Consider the following 21,202-nt stretch of genomic DNA (forward strand, 5'->3'; position numbering starts at 1 on the left):
ATGTAGTTTTATAATGTTAACTTTTTTTGTTTTATTCTTGACATAGATATCTGCTATAATATTGGAAATGTTTGTCCTTGTAATGGACATATAACAGATCATGTTAAATACACATGCCACGTATTAAATTTACAAGAATAGAACCTCTTTCTCTTATCTCTTGGGTAGATTAATAGAATACCTAGAAGCCATGCTTGTTCAACAAAATCCCAACCATAGTTGACTGATTAATGGGTGACTGAGGCTGGGCCAATTGGATGGTTTTATCTTTACCTCCTGTTCACAAAACAGAAATAAGATGACCTACCGTCATTAAACTTTCATGTTCCAGACCTGACATCTTTTTCTTGATCCTAATTTCTACTTCCTATGAAGAGACTTTGTTGGCTTTCTTGGGCAATAGAGCCTATCGCTCCAATAATCAGAATCTCTTCAAGTTTATAATACGACATCCTGAAAAAATTGGAATTTTTTGAGAGAAAAAGCATTAGCGGTTTCTACTCCTTGCTCAGAAAGCTAGGCGAAATCTGATGATATGGGTTCTGCCTAAGGACAAAATAATGGTAATATTTTTTTCCAAATATTAAGGAACCAAATATTTATGATATAGGCCTAATAAATATATCTTTTTAATAGAGACTGAGTAGTTTAAATTCAAGAGAACCAGTAACCAGGGGATCTCAAGAATGAAAGACAATAAAGGAATGGAACTGTAATTTATAGCATCAAAGAGTTTTCTGGCTTTGCAGATGTTCTGATAGCTAGCTCTAGGGTCTGCTGCCATTTATGATTGGGCAGCTCCTGATCAGGATAGCAGAAAGGCACCGAATCTATTATTTTATGCTGTATTTTCAATTTGAAAACATATAACTTTCTAAACTTTCTGTTATACTTGGAAAGATGTAGATGATGCTAATTGTTCATATTTCACTCATTGAGATGGAATTAAATGTATATTTAAAAGTATGTTGCAAGGTGCACCATTGAAATATTAGTCAACATGATAATAATCAGTGGCCACTTGACCTTACCTACATCTCACCTGAGGTATTCATAGTCCATATCTAAAAGCAGAGTTACATTCTTACAAAAGGGATGACTCCTAATTGCTGTCTGCAGTTGACCTCTAGATATAAACATTATTGTTTATAGATCATTTCTATCTATAATGATACTTAAGCCCTTTGAGCCAATAAGACCTTGAGAGAATTCCTCATTGTCTTTCATATAAATTGCATCTTTTCCTGTTATGATTGGCACTACCAGCTGCTAAAATAGAAAATAAAGAATCATTCTTGTCCTAAACAACTAATCTAATTGGTTTTCCTTATTAGTTGTTACATATGTCTCCTTGCTACTACCACTGTTACTGTCTCATTCCAGGCCCCTAGGTGTTGGCTTAACCTTTTAATTTGTATCCCAACTCCTTTCTGAGTCATCTTACACATTTTCTGGTACCTCAGACCATTTTTTGTCAATAAAATTAAAATTTAACTCACATTTTTTCATAATCTAGAGCTATATGTTGTCAACAGACACATCTTCTCTACCCTCACCCTCACCACATAATTTGTCCTCACTAAATACTGCACCTTAGTCCCCAGCCTTGCTTAACCTTATACAAGTGAGGAGTAGAGCCAGGACACAAACCCAGTTCTGATGACTCTAGGATGCTTTATTACTTCCTTCCCTTGCTTGTAAGTTGTTGGGGACTCCGTTGTTGCAGTTGTCTCATTCTCCAGGAATTATATTTGATGACCTTCTCTTTGCCTCTCTTTTCTGTGTCCCACACTGCTTATTTTCAGATGGTGTCTGGGAGTGTGTATTCTATGTCACTCCCTCAAGATATGTGCATTCTATATCGTTCACTGAAATGGAAATTACTACACCTCACCATTAACCCCATGTCATATTCTAGTGAGAATACTTGTCATTACAATAACCTTTATACTATTTAAAAACGGTCAGGCCATCACATTATTTAAAGGAATAAAATTTGTGCTATAGCTAAAAAAAAACATTTTAAAAAGTCAATTATCTTAATGAGTTGCAAGTAGGGGTAAAAAAGGTATTTGAAAGGGCATGCCAATGTGCCATGGATGATGGAAAACAGACAAGTGCTGCTTAATTCATATACCAGGGAAATCAACTGTGTCTGAATATCTGGAAACAAACAAACAGCTATCGCACCAGTTCCTGTCTGAATTCTCAGTGAAAAGATATGAGAGAGAATGAGGTAGTACACTGGAAAATTGAACACAGCATAGAAATCTGTATCATGGGAGGAAAATAAATTATTTAGGAGAGAAAAAAAGTAGTAGAGCGAAAGATGTAGATGTAATGAAGAATGTGGTAATACACACACTCCCTGGTCATTTCAGTCACTATGCAACAGCTATGGGTGCATCCACTGTATATTTTTAATAGTCTAAAGGAGACTCAAGTTATCTTAGTCTCACTTTTATACAGTGCTAAGTCCCTGCACTTCTGCTTAAACACATCTAGGCATAGGAAGTCTAATTTTTTTTTAATATTTAAAGAGAACTATTCGTTAGTTTGTGTTTTTGTTTTTTGTTTTTTATTTTTTGTTTTTTTTTCCTTATCTGAACCCAAATCTTTCTACAGATATAACAAACCAAATGACAATTCTACTTTTCAGGGAAAACATATATAGCTAGAAATTAAAAGAAATGACGTGTGCACACTTCTATATGTTATTATTAATATGTGAAATTTAAAGGTGATCGTGTTCCTCAAAGAGGGTTATGTGTGACTACACCAGGGCATATCCAGGTATAGCAAAGAGCACACAATGACACAGGATAGACATAAGTAATGTTCCTAGAGTAATACTTTTATTTGAGTAAAACACTAGGTGAATACTCCTTAATTTGAATCCTAAAAAGCTTATGCTACACAGGTACCAATTAATGTTATATAATTTTTGCATTGGCTGTTCTTAGGGATTTGAGAAGGCTGAGAGAGGAGAAAATTGTATGTGTGATAAATAATTAGAAAATGTGGTCTGTGGTCTGTTCTGTCGAAATTATTTTCCTGAAGGTAAGTTATTTTTATTTTAAAAATTAATATATTATTAAATACAAAGAAATATTTCACATATATATTTATTATAGAATAAAAATCTAAATATCATATTTCAAGTGTTTTTCAATCTACTTTAGGTTTTATCCTGAGACCCCTTGAGTAATGTACAGAAGAGTTGGAGAAACAAAGAAATTATCCATCTCTGGTTCCTCAAGCTCAGTATAACTCTTCAAAGTCAAATCTCTATTACAATAAAATTTACTTGTTTTATTACAAAAATATACATTCCAGATACTTGCAATTTAGAAAATGCAGTAAAACAAATTAGAGTCAAAATCATATTGAGAATAAAATTTGACACCCTGTTGTTTTCTATTTATTAGTATCTCATTAGCGTTTTCACATGTGTCTAACACTTCTTAGTAAACAATCTCAATAATGGCTACATATTATCATTAGATGTTTATACTATAATTTATTTAATCACTTCTTTAATGTTGGGAATTTAAATTTTTCAAGACATTCCATATTTAAACAATTATTTGATAACCATTTTTAACAAAGACTTGTTATTTTATATGATTAGGATAGCTTCCTAGAACAGAAAATAAAAAAAGGAAATAAGCAACATTCTAATTTGTTAAGAGTAAATAAATTGTTTTTATGAGTTTTCTTTTGATACAAATGGGTATTCCTATGTAAACAAGTCTTATAGGTCAATCAAGTTAATTCAGATTCCCCCTTGAAGAGTAGTATTCAGACAACTGCTTAGCATCATGTAGCCTAGAAGAGCAGAGCAGCTTTTGGCAGAAGTGAGGGCAGTCTTCTGGAGAAATCTGTGCCCTCTAAGCTTGACTGATGGCAGTTCTGAAGATCAAAACACCCTCGGTTTTGATAATTCACTAGAAGGACTCAAAGAACTCACTGAAAGCTGTCATACTTATGGTTACAGTTTAGTGCAGTGAAAGAATACAGGTTTAAATCAGCTGAAGGAGGAGACAGGTTGGGCAGAATCTGAGCTAAGCTTTGACTCTGACCAATGAAAATGAGTTAGCATTAACTCTGTTATGAGAGGACTCAAAAGGGCTGCTTTGCATGGACTCAAAGTAATCAGAATATGCTGTCTTTAACTTCAAAGGCCTCCTAGAGACAAAGTATTTGAGAAGAAAAAAAAATTTCAGGAAAAGAAGATAAATTCAGTAAAAGGTACTAGTCCTTAAGATACTGATGAGAAGTGAGGGGCACAGATGAGGGACAACTAATCCAGTTAGAGTATAAGGAACTTGCAACACTCTGAGTAGGAAATGGACAGTCACAAAGAATTAGAATTAGAGAAGTAAAGGTTGAAACAAAAAATTCTGAAAAAGCACATCTTGTTTTGTTTTGTTTTTGTTTTTGTTTTTGTTTTTTCAATGACATAATTTTCTGAGAACAGGTTTTTTACCTCTTTGGTTAATTTGATTCCCAGGTAATTTATTGTTTTCGATGCAACTGTAAATGGGATTGTTTTCTTAATTTCTCTTTCTGAAAGTTCATCATTGGTGTTAAAAATGCCACTGACTTCTGAGCATTTATTTTGTAACCTGCTACTTTACTGAATTCATTGATCAATTCTAACAGTTTTTGGGTGGAATCTTTAGAGTTTTCTATATATATTATCATCTCATTGGCAAATAATGAGAGTTTTACTACTTCCTTTTCAATTAGAATAATTTTCTTTTTCTCTTTTTTGTCTTATTGCCGTAGCTAATACTTCCAATACAATGTTGAAGAGGAATAGTAAAAGTGGGCGTCCTTGTCTTGTTCCTGGTTTGAAGGACAACACTTTTAGACTTGCCCCATTGAGTATGATGTTAGTTGTAGGTTTGTCATACATAGCCTTTATTATGTTGAGGTATGTTCCCTCTATCCCAAATTTGCTGAGAGTTTTTATCATAAATAGATGCTCGATTTTGTAGACCACTTTTTCTGCATCTATCGACATGATCATATGATTTTTATCTTTCTATTTGTTAATGTGGTGTATCACATTAATTGATTTGCAGATATTGTACCAACCAACCTTGCATCCCGGGAATAAATCTAACAATCTGGTGTATGATATTTTTAATGTATTGCTGAATTCTGTTTGCTAATATTTTGTTGAGGAGTTTTGCATCAATGTTCATAAGAGATATCAGCTTATAGATTTTTTTGTAATGTCTTCCTCTGGTTTTGGAATCAAGGTAATGGTCATAAAAGAAATTAGGGAACCTTTCCTCTTCTTGAATTTTTTTGGAATAGTTTGAGAAGAATAGGTGTTAATTCTTCTTTGAATGTTTGGTAAAATTCGCCTATGAAGCCATCTGGTCCAGAACTTTCGTTTTTTGGGAGGTTTTTGATTACTGATTCCATTTCATTGGTGGTAATTGGTCAGTTCATATTTTTTGTTTCTTCTTGCTTCAGTCTTGGGAGATTGTATGTTTTCTAGGAATGTGTACATTTCTTCCAGATTGTATAATTCATTGGCATATATTTTCTTATGATTCTTTGTATTTTCTGTGGAGTCCATAGTTATTTATCCTCTTTCATTTCTGATTTTATTTGAGTCCTCTCTCTTTGTTCCTTGATGAGTTTGGTTAAGGATCTGCCAGTTTTGTTTATTCTTTTAAAGAACCAGCTCTTGGTTTCATTAATCTTTTGTATTGTTTTTCTGGACTCTATTTCATTTATTTTCACTCTGATCTTTATTACACTGTGTGAAATAAATCAGAGAAAGATAAATACCATATGATTTTACTTACATGCAGAATCTAAGGAAAAAAAAGAACAAACTAATCAAAAATAGACTCACAAATATATAGAGGACGATTTGGTGATGGACAGAGGGAAGGGATCTGGGGGCGCTTATAGAATGGGGTGAAGGGTTAAAGTACAATTTATTAGTTGATAGATGGTCATGGGGATAGGGAGCATGGCATAGGGGATACAGTTAGCATTGGTGTATTTGCTAGGAGAGAAAGAGCAATTAGCGGAATAGTTTTATAAACTATATAAATGTCTAACCAATGTACCGTATACTGGAAACATATAAAATAAAATTGAAAAAAGAAATTAATTAAATTAAAAAAAAAACACATCTCATGCCTCCTTCACACACACACACCACAACCAAAAGAATGTATGTTAAAAATAACCACAAGTAACAATAATAACATTTACTGAACATATAATTATGTGTTGAGGATTGTTTATGTTTATTGTATTCATTAGCTTATTGCTTCTCAGAAGAAAGGTCTCAAAGAACCATTTTTCCCCTGATTTTTAATTTACCTCAGTTGAATAATAATCATAGTGGGAATGACTAATGCAATGCTACTACCACATGTAACTCAGCATGTAAGTTTGACAACATCTAAACCAGTTTCTATTCAACAAATCAGATTCACTGCTCATGACATTCTTAAGTATCATAACAATGCAAAATTACTATAAATGTTCAAATGTTCCTCTTAATTTCTGCATCTTCTCTGGACCAGTAACTAACAATGTTCAACAGGCAAAGTCACTTCATGGACATGTGACCCATGTAGTTTCAAAGGACACATGCTCTAAAGGGTTTAACACTTAGTGTAGTGCTCTATTGTCACCATCTTGAAATTCTTGATAATTGTTGAAGAGGGGAGTTCTCATTTTCATATTGCTCTGGGCCATGTAAACTATGTAGCTGCTCTTATTCTCAGCCCACAATGTGAGCAGCACTGTATTAACACATTGAATTCTTATAAATACCCTATGAGGTAGGTATTATCCTTATTTTTATTTTCAGGAGAGGAATGTGAGATTCAGGGTGACAGGTAAATGCAGCTGGTGAGGGGACAGACAGATCTGAAGCCAGGCATTTACCTCTAAAGCCCAGATTCTTAACCACAGGCAAATTAAGGGAAATTTGAGGAAATTATTAAATATTCGGTGATTTCAAACAAAGGAAGAACAAAGAAAAAAAATCTCTTAACAGAAAAAAGGTATTTGCCATTCATAGCTGAATGGAATAGCTTTGCTATTTTCAAAGACACTATCTGTAGTATAGGCACTGGGACCGCACTATTTTACAACATGGGAAAGATCGTAAGAAATGACATTGTACTAGACCTCTGTCCTTTTTAAAGTCCCAGCAGCTGAAATTTTTGTCTAATTATTATGTGATTCTGTTAGAGATCTGAGCGGTCTAGAAGCCTTTCTTTCAGCCTCCCTTGCATCAGAGCATGGGCATGTGACCAAGACTCAATGAGATAGATGCATGTACCACTGTGTCAGACCAAGAATTAGTGTCACATGGGAATGGCTACGGTAGAAGATTCTCTGGTGACTGAGGATGGAGGAAGAATATCTAGTTTCTGGATTCAGTAGCAGGGGCTGGGCCTATGTCCAGTGCGGAAGTCTTGGCAGTGACTTCAGTGACCTGAATTCAGTGATGAGGGCAGTGGTGTCCCTCACTCATGCAGTGTTGGGATGAGGGTGTTCATCCTGCTTTTTACCTCTCTTGACTCCTGCCTATTTACAAGCCAGGTTTACTGCCCCTCGCTATTCTGTCACTACCTGACATTTGTTCAATAATTTCTACTTTTGCTCATATCAGTTCTTATATGTATCTGTGACTTACTAATAGGACCCCTTGCAAAGACAAAAACTGAATGCAAAAGTGACATAAATTTTGACATTTCAAAGCAAACAACAGTCTCAGAAGAGTGAGGTGTTCTGGGTTATATATGAATAAAAATAAGAGTTCTGGATACACTATTAAAAGATGGAATTAATGAGGTTAACTATTTATTTTAAAATTAAATATTAATAATCAAAATTAATAACAATCTTATATTTATGGAATGCATTTCCAATTAAAGAACCTCCAAGACCCCATTTGAATTTATAAGTCAAGATAATATGTACAACATAAAATGATTAATTAAAACATAAAATTATGAAATATATACATCTTTAACCAGTAAGACAAAAAGATTCCCAGAAGCCAAATTAGCAACCATCATTAACAGAATTTCAGAGAAGCATTGGTCATTGGGTTGGTCAGTTCTTTCTACTGATACCTTTGTGGTTTGCAGTCCCTTGCCTCTCTGTACCAGGTCCCCAGGATTCTCTGTCACACTGTGGTATTTTTTCTTAGCTCAATATAACCACTATCATCTACTGTCTCGATAATCGGTGGTGGGGCACATAGAGCTGAGGAGGGAGAACATCTCTGTTCTATAGCCCACAAATCCTGAGGCGAAGAAGCTCGAATAAGGGAAAACCCGCAGAAAATATGCATGATATTGCACATGTTCTTTTCCTGTGCAGGACAGAGAGCAGCCATTTGGTGTGCCAAATCCCTGGAGCAGTGTGGCTATACTAGCACATGTGACTTCTAGCACAGAATCTCCTGGTCACCTGTCTCTTACCCAGAAGTAAACACAGAATATAACAATAGCAGCCACCTATTCAGTACGTATTAAGTGAACACGACGTTGCACATAACCTAAACAATCCAGAACTCTTAGGCATTAATACTTCATTAGTCAGAGAGAGGCAGGAAAGTAATGACTCAGTATGTATAAAACCAAGAAAAGCTTTAGGATGAGTGATGTGCAGATGGTGTGGACCAGGTTACAGGAGCCTGTAAGTGAGGGTGAAACTTCATCAGGCCTTAGGACTAATCTCAGAGAGAAACTCTTCCCCCTGGCATGAGAAAACAGTGTTTCTGGAACTTAACAAGAACTTACAGCTGGAAAGGAGATTCCCAGTAGGAGCTAAGGCCATAGAGAAATGTGGTCACTGCCAAGACTCCACAGGAAGGCAGGAGTGTGCAGGGGACACCTCTCAATGTTCCTCTTCTTCTGCCCTGAGTTACCTCAGAGTTGCTTCTCAGGGCATGCATTCCACAAGGTCAGCTTTCTGGAACCCACAACAGGGCAGAAAAATGTGTGAATGTAGATGGAGGGTGGGGAAGCAAACAGAACAACCAACACAGCATTTCTTTTTACATGTAAAAATGATGACATTTCTACAACTCTCTGGAAACAGAGCTCAAATTTGAACTGAGATAACAGATTTCTTTCTCTGACCACTGGGCCTCTGCTTCTACACAGCTCCCCCAAGGCTGCTCACCTAAACATTCTTCTTACCTAAACATTCTTAATGTAGGAGGCAATCGGATATAAACTCAGATTGGGCATAGGGTCTTAATCATAAATAACCTACTCCAAGTGTGAAATATGTCTGAAGTCTTATATTTTATATTAAATATTAATGAAATTCTGTGAGTGAATTTGTGTTGGGGGGAGATATAGGTGTGCATGTATGTTTATTTAAAATAAAAATAATACTGTTGATTTTTCAGTAAGCTTTGAGTATGTGAAAGCAGGCCATGGTTGTCTGTTGCTTTACGGTTCTCAGGGCACATGAACACAAGCTCCAGGAAGAGTTGTCTGGTGTCTATGAAGCACTGCAACCCCTCCCACAGTACATGAGTCTTCGAGGGATCAAAGGGACAGCTACAAAACTCCTATCCTGAAGCTCTATCTCCATCTTGGGTATAAATCCCTAATGTTTATTCAAGAGTGATTACTCTTTAAAAATAGTTATTACATACTTAGTAATCTGGTTTTAACAGAAAGTTAGGAAGCAGTGAAGGTGGCACAGGGGGAGAGAGCAGAGAGAAACAAGGCCAGAAGTATCCACCATGTCAAAGGTGAGCATAGACACAGAGTGGTGCTGACCTCAGTGATTGGAGCGAGGGCTCTGGGACAATCGTGTTCCTTCTTTGGGCCAAGACTAAGGTTTATACAAGCTTCCATTCTAGTCTCATGGGAGGCAGTGCCCCAAAGAGCAGGTAAGCTGAGCAGAGTTCTGTGTCTGTAGCATATCAGAAATGCAAATCATCCACTCCCCCATTCACTACCATCTATTAGGAGTCTGTTATGCATTTGCATTTTAATAGGCTTTCATGTGCTTTCCCTTTTAGCCCTCATTTACAATGCTTTGAAAAAAATCCTCATTGTATATATGAGCAGTAAAACTCAAAGAGATAAAGAAGTAACTCACTCAAGGTCACACAGTTTAAATTTGGAGTACTTTTACTCTAGCCTTGGTCTGTCTGGATTCAATCTTTAGCCCCCAAAACATCATCCAGGTGTGATGAGTGACCATGGTGAAGAAGGACCATAGGGACTAGAGTTGTGTTGGGTTGAGGCTTGAGCCTCAACATCAAAAAGACAACCATGAGTAAGCATGGCCATTATCTGATCCTATGATATTTCCATATGACCATGTTATACTGATACCAAAGGCTCTATTCCCAATGCACATAGGAGCATAGCACCGTCTTTGGAGAAAAGAAAGGAGCTTTATTTTTGCATCGACTAGAAAAGAGACAGGAAGCAAGGTTTGGATCTGTCTCTCTCAATCCAAGATTTGGGGTGGGGTTTTAAGGGGTAGCAATTAAGCGTTCACAAATGTTACTCGTAAGTGGTGTTTCTCAAGTGTTGCTCATAAGTGGTGTATACAAGAGTTAGACCTTAGTTCTGAGTCTTGTTAAAAACAAGATAGAACTAGGTGCTGTGATTACAATACTGTCATTAAGGTCAAGGTTCTAATCAAACAGAACTGGGCTCATGCCCAATCTTTATTAAGACATGACAAATGATCTTTGCCAGTTACTTTTCTAAACTTCTGTTTTCCCGTCTGGAAAAAGGAATATGCAGTTTTCTATTTCATAGAATGATTGTGAGGTTTTAGTGCAATTATGCATGAAAAACATTTTGTACAACACCTGGAACTGGGTTTCTGGACCCTAAAGCCTTGTAGCATATGTACACTTGTTAATTTGTCATTGTGAGTTACTGTTTGTCATTTATGTCTGTATAATTAAAAGGCTTAATGTGCTTTAAGAGAATCAAAGAAAAAATTCTGGTTTGGGAGGGAAATATATTCCCAAGTCAGGGTAGATAGGGACGCTTCCTGGGGGAGAGGGAATCTGGCTGGAATTTCCTCTCTGGAAATTGGAAATTGAAGCAAGAAGGCAGGAAATGGCTGAATGTCAACAGTAGCTGTGTGAGACTAATCTACCACTGAGACCCTCTGGTTTACAGGTTCTCAGTTGTGGCTGCACACAGAGACATTCAAGAAATGTTAAGCATGTCTGGGCCCCAGCCCAAGGTTCTGGTGCAATCAGTCTGCATGCAGCCTGGGTGTCAGGACTTGTTGAAGCAGGACAGGGCAAATTTCTCTGAGTGAGTATGGGACCAAGCCCTGCACCAGGACAAGAAGAGGGTCCTCTGGCAAAGAGTGTAGAAAGAATTCAACACATGCCAGTCAGAGTTAAAGGGAAAGTTTATTAGACAAGTGATAACTCTCCACAGACAGTGTGGTTTCCTCTCAGAGACAGAAAGTGAGAGGGACCCCAAATGTTCAGAGAATTCAGTTTATATATCATTCTTTAGTTCCTTTGATATGGACATACAGTGAGGAAAGGGAAGGAGAAGAGTATATAGCCTGAAAGGAGGGATTGGCAGTTCCCAGCCTTTAATCCATAGGTTCCCAATGGTTTTAGTCATAGGGAATGAATGATTTTATTTGTGTAGGACAGCCCCTTAAAGACTGTTTTTTCTGTTTCTCCTTCTACAGGTGTGGGGAAATGGGTTATTAGCAATCCCAGTAGAAATCTTCCTTTGTTCTGAAGGTGTCTTCCTGGCCGGGGCTGCAGGGCTGATCAACATATTTTAGTCTCTGAAAGTAGTTCGATTAACATTTTAATTCTCTTGCCTCCTCCCTACATTAAAGTTACTTGATAATGATTCTAGTGTGCAGTAATTTTCTGCTTAGGTGTCACATTAACATGACTTTCTCCTCCTTCGCAGCCACTCCAGGTGGCTGTTCTGAAGTCCATCGAACATGCCTTCTTTACTTTCAGTCTTTCACTCCAATATTTTCTAGGGTTTCCACAATATCAGAACTTTCTCATTCTCTTCCCTCTTATCATCCTTTAGAGTCTATAACAGAATGTGACTTTCTCAGCTGATAAGTGTGTGAGTCACAGTTGCTTTGCCTCTTATTTTTCATCCACTATGGGCAGCTAAGTGAGCATGAAGCAGGAGCAGATCACACACCTTGTGCCCTTCCCAGGCCTGACCTGTTTGTTAATGGAGACTATGAGTCTTTAGAGGCAAAGTGGAGTCCTGATTGTCTTTACAGTCCCAGCCGTGAACCAAGACACTGGGAGCAGTCTGAAGGTAAGTGTGAAGCAAACATGATTTAGAAAGAGAAACTGGGAAATATATAATTAATTAACTGTGTACGTGAAATGCCAAATGTATGAAATTTTTTATAGGAAAAGATGATGAGCATGTGCGTTGAACAACTACTGTGACTCCTTCCCACCCCAATGCCATCTTGGCTGGATTCAGATTTACCTGTAGGAGCTATTCTTCAGAAAAAACTATTGAGACACTAACTTCAATCTCTTGCATTCATATATATTGTCCCAGACCCTAGGAGGCCAAATATTAAGATAAGAGAAAATGTTCCTTCAAGAAGCATAGCATTTTTACAGTGAGTGCTCAGTACATACGTCACTGTCCTTGAGAAACCCCAGTCTCCTGCGTGGCTGGCTGGTGGGGCACTTTAAATATTATTGTGTAAGCCAGATATTATATGCATGACTTTCTGAACAGGAAAAGCATGTTGAAATAGAGACAAAACAAAACAGCATTGTCAACTGCAGCACCATCAATTCCCTTCTAGGACCCAGTCCTCTTTTTCAGACCTGAAAAAGAATAACTTCCTCAGAATAAATGTTACCTGAAATACTCTGGGTTCTGTTGCCTTGAACATCATCACATATCCTTTAGCTATTGCCCTTCTGCAAAAGCAGGGGTAGTAGGGCTTAAGGAAGGAAAAGCTGATTATTTCATCGGAATTAGAATACATCCTCTATTCTTCTGTTTAATGTCATTTACCAGATCCTATGCTTTATCAGGGAGCAGAGACTCTGATGATTTTGCATTTGTCTCTTTTATTGTCATAAACTACATTGACTTGATTGAAAGAATAGCAGAAAAGGTGGTCATTTTCTCATAACAAACATCCAACCACTATAAGCCATCCCAATGCAAAGAGAGATTTGAATGCGACTTTTTGAGAAATAAAGAAGGGTCAGCTTAACATCAACTGAACTATCTTGTTCCTTTACTCCAACCCTTTTTTTTATTTATTTTCTCCTTTGGAACATTCTGTAAGTCATTGTGGCAATCAATCCCTTATGTAATTTTATTAATTTTACTTAGAATTTATGTAATGAAAGACCACTGTTGTAATTTAAAAACAAAACCAAATAGCTATGTGGATTATATAGATTCCCCAGGGAGAGATGGCCTGAGCTAACCTGGGCTTGCTGACTGACTTTCGCCCAGAAGGGTAATGAGCAACCACCTTCCTAGAGTGATGAATGGCACCATGACTCCAAATGGAATTTGTGTCCTTCTGCTGGCCCAGGGCATGATCCTCCCTCTGGTCTAAGCAACAACAATTCTTATTAGTGACAAGTGGACAAGAGAAGAAATCTTTCTACACTGCAGGAACATACCCTGTATCTGTAACTCAAACAGGCAGCCAATCCCACATCGAGACCTTAGAACTTGCTCTTCCTCTCTCTGGAATACTGTCCCCTAGATCATATATGTCTGTTTCTTTCTAGCATACTGGCCTCCTTTTATATTGTCTTATTTATTTTTTAATTTTTTATTGAATTTGTTAATTAATATTGGCTAATCAGGTTGGTCAATGTGCTTTTCCCAATTTCAGTCAGTATTGCTATATGTAAGCCCAATGAAGAATTCTTTTACCTCATCCTTTACTTGCCTGCCTTTGATAACCATCAGCTTGTTTTCTGTATGTATGGGTCTTTTCCGTTTTGTTTTGTTTATTCATTTGTTTTATTTTGTGAGTTTTCTTGTTTGTTTTTAGATTCCACGTATAAGTAAAATCATATGGTATTTGTCTTTCTCTGACTTATTTCACTTAGGAGGATACCCGCTAGGTCCGTCCATGTTGTTGCAAATGACAAAATTTTATTCTTATATGTCTCATATCTTATTTATCTATTCATCTATCAATGGACACCCGGATTTCTTCCATACATTTGGCTATTGCTAGTAATGCTGCAATGAACACGGGGGTGCATATATCTTTTCAAATTTGAGTTTTTGTTTTCTTTAGATAAATACCCAACAATGGAATTGCTGGATCATATAGAAGCTCTATTTTTAATTTTTGAGGAACCTCCATATTGTTTTCCATAATAGCTGCATAATTTGCATTCCCACCAGCAGTGTATGACAGTTGTTTTTCTCTACACTCTTGACAACACTTGTTTGTTGATTTTGATGATAGCCATTCTGACATGTATGAGCTTATATTTCATTGTGGTTTTAATTTTAATTTTCCTGATGATTAGTGATGTTGAGCATCTTTTCATATATCTATTGGCCTTCTATATACCCTTTGTGGAGCAATGTCTATTTAGGTCCTCTGTCCTTTTTCGATGGGATTCTTTGTGTTTGTGTGTGTTAAATTGTATGGGTTCCTTGTACATTTTCAATATTAACCCTTTATTGGATGGATCACTTGCAAATATTTTCTCCTATTTAGTAGGTTGCCTTTTCATCTTGCTAATGGCTTCCTTTGCTATGCAAAAGCTTTTTAGTTTGATGTAATCTCATTTGTTTCTTTATGCTTTTATTGTCTTTGCCCAAGGAGATATATCCAAAAAATATTGCTAAGAGCAAAGTCAAAAAGTCTACCGTCTATCTTTTCTTTTAAGGAGTTTTATGGTTTCAAGTCTTACATTTAAGTTTTTCATCCATTTTGGGTTTATTTTTGTATACAGTGTAAGAAAGTGGTCCAATTTTATTTTTTACATGTATCTCTCCAGTTTTTCCAACACCATTTATTTCAGAGACTGTGTTTACTCCATTGCAGCCGTGCTGCCTTTATTGTAGATTAGTTGACTGTATAAGCATGGACTTATTTCTGGGCTATTCTATTCCATTGATCTATATATCCATGTTTATGCCATTATCATAATGTTTTGATTACTGTAACTTTGTAGTATAGTTTGGTATCAGGAATATAATACCTCCCACTTCTTTCTTTATCAAGATTTCTTTGGCTTTTCAGTTTCTTTTGTGGTTACATGTAAATTTTAGGATTAGTTGTTCTAGTTCTGAGAAGAATGTCATTGGTATTTTAATAAAGATTACATTGATTCTTGCTTTAGGTAGTGAGAACATTTTAATAATATTAATCCTTCCAATCCATAAGCATAGCATATTTCCCCATTTATTTGTATCTTCTTTGATTTCTTTCTTCAGTACCTTATAGTTTTGAGATGACAGGTGTTTTACCTCTTTGATTAAATTTATTTCTTGATATTTTATGCTTTTTGATACAATTGCAACTATCATTGTTTTCTTAATTTCTCCTTTCGATCATTTATTATTGGTGTATAGAAATACAATAGATTACTGTATATTTATTCTGTATTCTGTAACTTTACTGAATTCATGTATTCTAATAGTTTTTGGTGAAATCTTTAATGTTTCCTACATATAGAATTATGTCATCTACAAATGCTGAGAGTTTTAATTCTTTCCCAATTTGGATGTTATATTTATTTATTTGTTTGTTTGTTTGTTTGTTTGTTTTTCTGTCTGATTGCTGTGGCTAGGACTTCCAGTACTATGTTAATTAGTAGTGGTGATAGTGGGCATTTCTGTCTTATTTCTGACCTTAGTAAAAAAAGATTTCAACTTTTCACTACTGGGTACTATATAAGCTGTGAGTCTGTTATATAATAAAACCCTTGAATGTTTGATAAAATTCACCTGTGAAGCTATCTGTTCTTGGATATATATATATCTATATATATTTTATTAATAGTTCAATTTTATTACTAGTAATTAATCTCCTTAAATTTTGTATTTCTTCCTGATTCAGTACCGTAAAATTATATACCTCTAGAAATTAATCGATTTCTTGTAGACTGTCAAAATTGTTGGTATACAATTGTTCATAGTATTCTTTAATGATTCTTTGTATTTCTGTGGTGTGAGATATAACTTTGCATATTTCATTTATGATTTTGCTTATTTTGACTCTTTTCTTAATGAGTTTGTCTAAAAGATTGTCAGTTTTTATAATTTTCAAAGAACCAGCTTTTAGTTTTGTTGATCTTTTCTATTTTTTTGTAATTTCTATTTCATTTATTTTTACTCTGATATTAGCTATTTCCTTCTTTCTCTACTTTGAGTTTTGTTTGTTTTTCTTTTTGTAGCTTTTTTAGGTGTAGAGTTAACTTATTTTCTTGAGATTTTCTTGTTTCTTGAGGTAGACTGTATAGCTGTGAACTACCCTCTCAGACTGCCTTTGCTGCATCTCATAAACTTTGAAAAGTTGTGTTTTTGGTTTCATTTTTTTTGAGATAGTCTTGATATCTTGTTTGATTCCTTCTTTGATCCATTGATTGTTTAGTAGTATGTTGTTTAGTCACCACACATTTGTGTTTTATTCCAGTTTTCTTTCTTAGTTGTTTTTTATGTCATTGTGCTCAGAAAAAAAAAAATTGCTATGATTTTAACCATCTTGAATTTATCGAAGCTTGTTTTGTGGCCTAAAATGTTATCTAGCCTTTAGAATGTTCCATGTACACTTTTTAAAAAAAGTGTACATTCTTCAGTTTTGTGGATGAAATTTTCAATAAATATCTATTAAATCAATCTAGTCTAATGTGACATTGCAACCATTATTTACTTATTAATTTTCTAGCTAGATGATCAGTCTTTTAAGGTGAGTGTGATATTAAAAAGATGAGTGTGATATTATTATTATATTACTGTGGATTTCTCCCTTTATGTTATTAATAATTGCTTTTTATATTGATGTGTATATATTTACAATTATTATATCTTTTCCTTGGATGGACCTCCTTTATAATTATATAATGCCTTTGATTTATACATTTTTTTTATTTTGAAGTCTATTTGGTAAGATAGAGTATTGCTATCCAGCTTTAATTTTATTTCTATTTGCATAGAATATCTTTTACCATCCCTTCACTTTCAGTTTGTGTTCATCTTTCCATTTGAAGTGAGTCTCTTGTAATCAGCATAGAGATGGGTAATACCTTTAAACCATTTAGGCACCCATTTTTTATTGAAATATTTAATTCATTTACATTTAAAGTAATTATTGGTAAGTACGTACCTATTACTGCTTTGTTTTATTTTTTATTTTTTTTGGTTGTTTTTATAGTTCTCTGTTCTTTTCTTCTCTTGATCTCTTCCTTTGTGGTTTGCTATTTTTCTTTAGCATTTTGTTAATTTCCTTTCTCTTTGTTTTCTGTATGTCTTTTGTAGGTTTTTGGTTACCATGAAGTTTATATATATTATTTTATATTAATAGCAATGTATTTTAAGTTTGATTACATTATTATAAGATCTACATTTTTATTCCCACCTCCACGCCTTATGTTAGTGATGTCATGTTTTAGAATTTTTTTATGCCATGTGTCTCCTAACTACTTATTGCAGTTTAGGTTGAGTTTGGCACTTTTCCTTTTAACCTTCATAGCAGTTTTTTAAATATCTGATTCACTGTATGTATTAAATATTTACTTAACATGTGAGATATTCTTTTTTCTCACATTTTCTCATTTCTGGTCTGGTTTTGGCCTTTCCTTTTGTGCTTAGAGAAGACCCTTTAATATTTCTTATAAAGCTGATTTAATGGTAATGAACGCCATCAGTTTTTGTTTGTCTGGGAAATTGTTTATCTCTTTTTCAACTCTGAATGATAACTGTGCTGGGTAAACTATTCTAGATTGTAGTTTCCCTTCTTTGAGCACTTTAAGATGTTCCGCCATTCCCTTCTGGCCTGTAAAATTGCTCCTGAAAAATCTTCTGATGGACTTACGGGGTTTCTTTTGTTCTGAACCCATTTGTCTTGCTTTCTTCAAGACTGTCTCTTTATCTCAACTTTGGGTCTCTGGGTTCTTTTGTTTGGAACTCTCTGTGCTTCATGGACCTGGATGTTTATTTTCTTTCTCAGATTAAGGAAGCTTTCAGCCATTATTTTTTTAAAAAATAAAGTTTCTGTTTCTTTCTCTCTTCTTCTTCTAAGATTCTTATAATGTAAATGTTTGAGTGTTTGGTATTATCTCAGAGGTCCCTTAAACTATCCTGGGATTTTTTTTCTCATTTTTTTTTGTTTTGTTGTTCTGATTGGTTGATTTCCACTAGTCTATTTTCCAAGTCACTGACCCATTCTTCTGTATTAGCTAATCTACTATTGATTCCTTCTCATGTACTTTTCATTTCAGTTATTGTATTCTTCAGGTCTGTTTGGTTCTTAATTATACTTCCTCTTCGTCAAAGTTCTCCTTAAGTTTCTCTATTTCACTCTCAAGCTTGGTTAGATAATTGATCTAACCAAGATCATTTCAAAATAAAATAAGAATTCAAAAGAAATGATCATAAGAAATGATCCTTATGATCATTTCTTTTGAATTCTTATTTTATTTTATTTTATTTTAGCTGAAGTAACCCTTGGTTGACCTCATAGATTGCAAGGACCTTGTCAGCTTACAATCTCTTATTTTTTATGCCTACAGCACCTGGTCTTCCTAGGTGGTCTCTCATCCAAGTACTAACCAGGCCCTACCCTGCTTAGCTTCCGAGATCAGACGAGATTGGGCTTGTTCAAGGTGCCATGGCCATAGACTTCTTTTGAATTATTTATCAGGCAAATTACTTATCTTTCTTTCCTTAGTACCCCACCCCCTCCCTCCCCCCCACCTGCAGGGAATTTTTTTTTTGTTTCTCCACTTGAGAGGTATCCTCCTGTCTTTCATTTTGTTTTATTTTCTATGTTTGTTTTTATGAATCAGACAAAATAACTATCACTCCCAGTCTTAAAAAAGCAACCTCTAATAGAAACAACCTCTGTCGTAGGCTGTATATGATAAGTGGTTTTGGAAGACAATTAGCAGCCGATTGGCTGCCTAAGGTGTCTGGGGCTTTGCATGAGGAGGGTAGATGCCTGTAGTAATTCCTCATTGATCCTGCTTACTCCCTTTGTTTGGAGCTAAAATGGGCTATGGCAGCATGTCCGGGTACATGCCGCAGCGACCTTGCAGGTAGGACAGAGCACCTGAATAGAGCCTCCAAAGGAGGTAGATGGGGATAGAAACCATGGTGCTCACTGGTGCCTTTGATCCTGGAGAAGTCCCACAGTCTTTGGTGAGCTCCCACGGCTCCCCATCTTTCTCCATACAGTCTCTCTCTTGTTTTGTGTGCAGGATGTGGTCTTCTGTGGAAGCAACCTCTGTGGAGGCTTTATGTACTGGGCAGTTTACGGAAGCTGTTTGGAGCTGGGCAGGTGCTTATGATACCTGTGGCATTGATTTGAAAGGCTGAAGCATCTCTAAATAGCGAAGCCAGGTGCCTGTGATGAAGCACTGTAGTTCCTGTTGCTCCCTGTGTTTGGAGGCAAAGGCTCTGGACAATGTAGATGGGAATACACTGTAGCGATCTTCCAGGTAGGCTGAAGCACCGAAATAGAGCTCCCACTTGGCCCATTGAAGTTGTAGAGTATGTAAACAATAATGTTTCTCAGGTCCTCTGGCAGCTTCTGAAAGACATTTGTGGTTTCTCATCCTTCTCTATTCAGTCTCTTTCTCTCGGTTGTTGTTCAGAAGTTATTCCTTTGGCCCTCAGTTGTCTCACAGGAGTAATAGCTCTATATATGAATGTATATTTGAGTTTACTCATGGGAAGGTGTGAGTTCAATGTCCTCCTATGCTACCACTGTCTTGGACCTCTCTGGGTCTCTTTTTAAATGCCTTCTTTTTGACCTCATCTAAATTGCACAGTCCAAGCCTCATTACTTTCTAATACACACCCTGAAATTAATTCTTCATAACACAGCACTATACAAAGTTATATTTTATTATCTATTAATGTCCTTGTTTATTGCCAGTTACTACCCCACTAAAGCATCAGGTCAGTGAAATCAGAGACTTGGGTCTGTTCCCAACTCTATTTCTAGCACCCAGAACAGAGACTGATACTGACTACACACATTTTAAACTTAACCAGAGTAAGAAGATGTGATGAGTAAAGACAGTATGGTGAGATGGGAGTCAGAAAATCTCAGTTTGAATCCAGGCTCAAAGTCAAGTAGTTCGAGTAAAATATTTAAATTATCTGCACTTTAGTGCTTCCATTTTGGAAAAGAACACTTACCTTGGGGGGCTGGAGCCCTGGAGTGGGAGTCACAAGAGCAAAAAAAGGAAAAAATAAATAAAAGGTCTGTGACTATTCTTCTCTGCTAGTCTCTCTGAATCTATAGGCTTATAGACTGAGGTTGCATTCAAAAGACATATTATCACAAAGCCAGCCTTTGGTGTTGCAAAGTAGGTGAGAATATAATGAAATGATTCTAACAAGGCACCTGATGAGTTGGCACCAAAGAGCATTATTTTATTTACTCCATAAAACACTACATAAAGTCTATTGTTTCCCTGACTCTTTCTAGATAGACAAACACTAGTCAATAGTTAAGTGAGAGCTGCTAATTTATACTTGTGGGAATTAAGTAAAGGTGGGGAGGCTCAGGTAAAATAGGCAGAGAATAAACTTTATATTGTAAAAGCAGCAGGAAGACAGTGGGCCAGATAAAGAAGTAATAAGCATATGCTGTACTTGTGTAGTCACTATGACTAGAAATGACCTCAAAACATCATCCAGACCAAACTCCATAAAGACAGCATTGTGAACCAAAGGTAAAAAGACTTTGTAGTCAGTGAATTACATGTGAATCCTGGGTATGTTACTTACTTCCTTGTTTGCTTTGGAAAAATGCATCAAATTTCATGAATCTTAGTTTTATCATCTTCAAATTATTGATAAAAACACATAATCTAAAGATTAATGTGAAAATCAAATGAAATATTTTGGGAAAATATGCCAAAACCCTTCTATAAAAACAAAACAAAAAACAACCTTCACTACGAGGTAGCTTTTACTGTTCTTCAGTAAATAGGTTACTGTATTTTTATGTAATATTATGC

The 21,202-nt window shown here is 35.7% G+C and overlaps 1 pseudogene; it reads right to left on the bottom strand.

The window, feature by feature from the left end:
- Positions 1-18,733: 18,733 nt before the first annotated feature.
- Positions 18,734-18,852, bottom strand: LOC111742162 (annotated as a pseudogene).
- Positions 18,853-21,202: the final 2,350 nt, after the last annotated feature.

Source organism: Pteropus vampyrus, unplaced genomic scaffold (genome assembly GCF_000151845.1).
Source record: "Pteropus vampyrus isolate Shadow unplaced genomic scaffold, Pvam_2.0 Scaffold87, whole genome shotgun sequence".
NCBI lineage: Eukaryota > Metazoa > Chordata > Mammalia > Chiroptera > Pteropodidae > Pteropus > Pteropus vampyrus.